Below are 5,481 nucleotides of genomic sequence, written 5' to 3' on the forward strand. Positions count from 1 at the left end.
ACAGCACTCTACTACACACATATTCATACAGCACTCTACTACACACACATTCATACAGCACTCTACTACACACACATTCATACAGCACTCTACTACACACACATTCATACAGCACTCTACTACACACACATTCATACAGCGCTCTACTACACACACATTCATACAGCACTCTACTACACACACATATTCATACAGCACTCTACTACACATACATTCATACAGCACTTTACTACATACACATTCAAACAGCGCTCTACTACACACACATTCATACAGCACTCTACTACACACACATTCATACAGCACTCTACTACACACACATTCATACAGCACTCTACTACACACATTCATACAACTCTACTTCACCTCTACAGTCCTGCAAAACACCTGAGACTGGGCCTGAGATTCATGTTCCAACAAGACAACAACCCGCTACATCCTGCCTAAGCTACACTGGAACAGTTTAGATCAAAACATGTTCTTGTGTTAGAATGGACCAAAGTCCAGACATAACTCAAACAGAATCTTTGGTGAGTCTTAAAAACACATCAGTCTCTAGATGTGCTGTCAGAAACAAACCCAAAAAGACTTGCAGCAGGAATTACAGGGGAAGACGGTTCTACAAGTGTGGACTCAGATGTGCACGCCACATGTTTTGGTCTGCGTGTTCCTTCTGCTTCTCGTTCATACACGACTTTTTATTGGTCTGTCACATAAAATTCCAGTAAAATACTTTGAAGGTTGTGTTTGTAACGTGAGAAAATCTTTAAAAAATTTTAAAGTATGTACTGTACACGTTTTCAATGCTTTATGCATACACACCTTCCATGTTGCCATTGTAGTGTGCTAAGGGCTAGGTTAGCTTCACGCTCTCTTTACTAATTATTTAAATAAACGGGTTCTCTCTTTTTCTCCGGGTACTCCGGTTTCCTCCCACAGTCCAAAAACATGCATGTTAGGCTGATTGGTAACTCTAAATTGTCCCTAGGTGTGAGTGAGAGAGTGAATGGTTGTTTGTCTCGTTTGTCTCTATGTGGCCCTGTGATGGACTTGCGACCCGTCCAGGGTGTACCCCGCCCCTCGCACAGTGATTGCTGGACATGGGCACCAGCGACCCCCGTGACCCAAAATGGAATAAGCGGGTAAAGAAAATGGATGGATGGATGGATGGGTTCTCTCTTTTTCGAATTAAATTACTGCCATGTGACCGAGTTAACTGTGCGTGGATTGTTTAATCAGTGACATGAGACGTTAATTTCCTTTGACCCATGAGAATAAACGTAGTCATTTATTGAACAGAATCAAAATTTAACATTAAAACATTGGACACTTGATTAGCTGATCTGGTTCTGATTAATAAAACTTGGCACGTTTTACTTAATAAGACAACAGGACATTGAAGAAGGCATCTACGCTACTGGCAAAATAGAAGAGTTTAAAGAAGGGAAATGAAGGAGTTTAAATGGAGAGAAAAGATGGATGAGGGAAGTGTGTTGACTAGGAATGGCACCCTTCATCCGACCCCAGCTCAGCCCCGGTATACTTGGTGCGTTGCGACTCATTACCTTTGCAGAAGATAGGTCAGTTCCGGTACAGAGGTCCATTTCAACGCTACCTTTCAGCGTCTCCGGTCAGGATGGCTGAGAATCGTCCGAAGTAGTGACGGTACTCCGTTCAACAAACACGCTCATCTCCCGGGTGGATACACAGCAAGCTGTGAGTCTGTCAGAGGTTCCACTCAGATGTGGAAGAATCCATCACAGGCTCCGAAGACTAAGTTCAAGACTAGACTTGATCAGAGACCCGCTTGAGGAGCTCAGGAGACTTGACCGACTGACTGACAGACCCAGTTGACCTAGAAGTTCCAGGAAGTGTGGACTCTTAAAGAGTTCTCACTTCCGGTCACTTCAGGACTTACTGATTGGTTGAAACAACCAACAGGGGGTGGTTCTAGTGATGTCAGAGGGTCATTACAAGTCAAGAAAACAGCAGGAATATTTTAGAAACATCCCGTACAGACAGAAGACATGTTATGGCGAAGTGGGAGGAAACAGGTGCCAATAGCTTCTTATTTACCGTCTGCTAGGTTTAAAAACAATCCACTTCGTTCTAATAACTCCTTTCTGACTTTCGACCGACATCACTACTTCTCATTTCAGACAGAAGATCAAAATGCATAATTACTTTGTAAATAGACATTTAACTTGATTTCTAATTTAAATGAGGATTAAAAAATCATTAATACTGTTTCACAATTGATTTAAAATGAGTGGTTCACTTCAACATTTAGAAATGGTATGAACTAAACATACTTTTGATTTATCAAGATATTGTAAAATAGTAATGATAATATAAAAGAAGAGTGTTCTTTCAATTGATTACTTCAGGATACAATTAGACAGTCTCTGGATGAGCTCATTTGTATTTCTGGATTCAAATCAATGAAATAACAGTTCCTGTCCCATGAAGGTCCTCAGAGGCAGGTTTTGGTCGAAGGCCGAGTTCACTACACCATTATGTACAGATCTCTGAGCTTTTGAGGAAAACATAGGTCCAGACGGACAGCCAGTGCCAGGTTAGTGAGTGGGCCAAAGGCCACTAAAGAGACCTGTAAATGACAGGATTTAGAAACACTCTAGAGCAGGGTGCCCAATATGTCAATCGCGATCTGCTGGTCGATTGCAAAGGCATTATGGGTAGATCGCATGGCTTTCATCATCCATCCTCACTATGAAATTTGTTACTTGATTAACACACAGGGCAGCTAGTCACAGCCCTCGTTCTCTCAAACCAGGTCCTCCCCACCCATCCACCATGAAATTATCTGTGTGAAGTCGCACATACGCACTACAGGCAGCTGCAGTCCAAAGATTTTCTGCATTAACAACAGTTACAATAAATGGCAGCGAGCAGAGTGTTTTTGTGTTACTCAGCCTTTTTCATCACGTAGGAACAAAACTGATAAAATCCAGGGTCGAAAGAGACGTTAGCATGTTCACTAGTTTGGACATAACTGTGATCCTTCAGGCGCTGCATGCACAATGAATGCTGCTGAGCTGGCATCAGGGTTGCCAGATACATTTAAAATGTCTTATTTACCCCCTCCCTTGTGCACATGTTCAACAAACACAACACACACCTCATCTTAGAATATCTTTACTCAGCATACAGTATATGACAGTTTTGGTCAAAATACTATCATTTTAAAGCCGCATTACAACAGTTAATTATTTCTTATTTGGCAACCCGACTGACATGGAAACTATAACGTTTTCATGTAAACCCGCTCATTTTTTGTTTATTACCTCCAATAAACATTGAAAAAACATTACCATTTCCAGAGGTTGTTCTCGTGTAAACAGGGCCTTATAGCAGGTAGATCACTTTGACTTGGTCGTTTTAAAAGGAGCTCGCATGCTGAAAAAGTGTGGGCACCCTGCTATAGAGGAGCCACACATCAACGTATAACAGAAAGGCTTCTCACCTGCTTCTCGTGCTCAGACACCAGCCTGATCATCGAACTGATTGCATGCTCCTGTGGGAGTTTCTCCTTCCACAGATGATCCTTGTCCTCTGTTACATCTCCAACCAACAGCACCAAAATGGTTGCTGAAGGAATGACTATCTCCAACCAGAGGACCAGCAGACCCTCGAAACACTGGAATCTGCAAGAAAATTTTCAAAATTTATAATGTTTTTTAAATGTTATTAAGCATGTAAGTATTAAGGTCAGTAAGCATTGAAGCAAACTCTAATGTTATTCTGTTTTTTTTTTTGTTTTGTTTTGTATAGAAAAAAGGGCACATTATACAACAAAATATGCAGATTAATCAGGAATAGCAAGCAATGACTTTTGGTTGCGCAACATCACACAACAAAGACAACACTTGCAAAACAAATAGATGAAAAAATTAACAAAAACAAACAAAAACAAAAAAATTACAGTCCTCCACAGCTCTTTTTCTCAATAATTTACAAACTACACATTAAAACTGTAGAGAGTTTTTATGTCTTCACCAAGTCTCTTTCAATTGTAGGACTTAGGGGTTTCTCTCAAATCCCCACAAAATGCAGAAAGTGCACACACAAGCTCCCATAGGTTTAATTTATTTTTAGCACAAAATATTATCTTTAAAGCTGGAAGTGACAGGATGTTTTAGCTTGTCATATTTCCCACATAAAACAATGTAGAAAGACAAAGGTTACTGTGTGTGACCTTTAGAGTGTTCTGACGCCCGGAGTTCAAAGATTTTAAAGATCTGGCTTGTTTTTGCAGAGCAACGTTTTGTTTGAGGCCTACTTTTCAGTCTGCGTCTCACTGATTGACAGTCCAGAGGGGAGCGTCTTCATCCACCTTCAGCTGTGCGCCCTTGTTGTTTTACACACAGCGTCTCCAGCTCTGCAGGACGCGTGCACAACTACTGTGTCAGATTTCATGACAACATCACATTTAGTCAGAACAAACACGCTGTATCAGTGCATAACATTTCAGACATAATAAATAAGCTTACAGTAAAAAAAAAAAAAATTAGTGAACTGTTTGATGTGTATTAATATCACGTATCAAAACAACTGCACTAATCAGTCACAATAACAGCGATCAAAATGTCGAAAGGATAATTAATTATCTAAATTAAATGGATGGATGGGTGGATTGTCCTTAGCTGGACAACTAAATTGAAGCACCTGAAGGCAGTGGTGATAGAGGTTGAGGTTGGAGCAGAACAGCATGCAGGACTGAATTCAGCAGAGTGACAGAATAGGACCTTCATTCACACACAGGCTTGTTTATTGTTGTTGCTCTCTAAAATAGTAATTTCAATTCAACCTTTATTTATACAGGTTGTTAGTCTCATTGAGCCTTGTCATTAACAAGAGAAACTGTTTTTAATCAGTTTAATCAAATGTTTGCAGATATTTAGCAACCTGTTAAAATACATCAAAATACAGGAAATGGCATCTCTTTTATTCCAAATTTTCTGGGGGCATGTTTTACACCACTTCATCCGACGCTTTGCATTGCACTTGATGATGTATGGCTTGGATGCAGCTGCTCGACCATGGAAACCCATTCCATGAAGCTCTCTGTGCACTGTTCTTGAGCTAATCTGAAGGCCACATGAAGTTTGGAGGTCTGTAGTGACTGACTCTGCAGAATGTTGGCGACCTCTTCACACCATGTGGTTCAGCATCCACTGACCCCGCTCCGTCAGTTTAGGTGGCCTACCACTTCGTGGCTGAGTTGCTGTCATTCCCAAACACTTCCATTTTCTTATAATACAGCTGACAGTGGAATATTTAGGAGCGAGGAAATTTCACGACTGGACTCGTTGCATAGGTGGCATCCTATCAGTCCCAAGCTGGAATTCACTGAGCTCCAGAGAGCGACCCATTCTTTCATAAATGTTTGTAAAAACAGTCAGCATGCCTAGGTGATAGATAGATAGATAGATAGATAGATAGATAGATAGATAGATAGAT

The 5,481-nt window shown here is 40.7% G+C and overlaps 1 pseudogene; it reads right to left on the reverse strand.

Moving 5' to 3' along the window:
• Positions 1–5,481, reverse strand: part of LOC119407537 — a 7,034-nt pseudogene that overhangs the window by 989 nt on the left and 564 nt on the right.

Source organism: Nematolebias whitei, chromosome 3 (genome assembly GCF_014905685.2).
Source record: "Nematolebias whitei isolate Nwh7 chromosome 3, NemWhi1, whole genome shotgun sequence".
Lineage (NCBI taxonomy): Eukaryota > Metazoa > Chordata > Actinopteri > Cyprinodontiformes > Rivulidae > Nematolebias > Nematolebias whitei.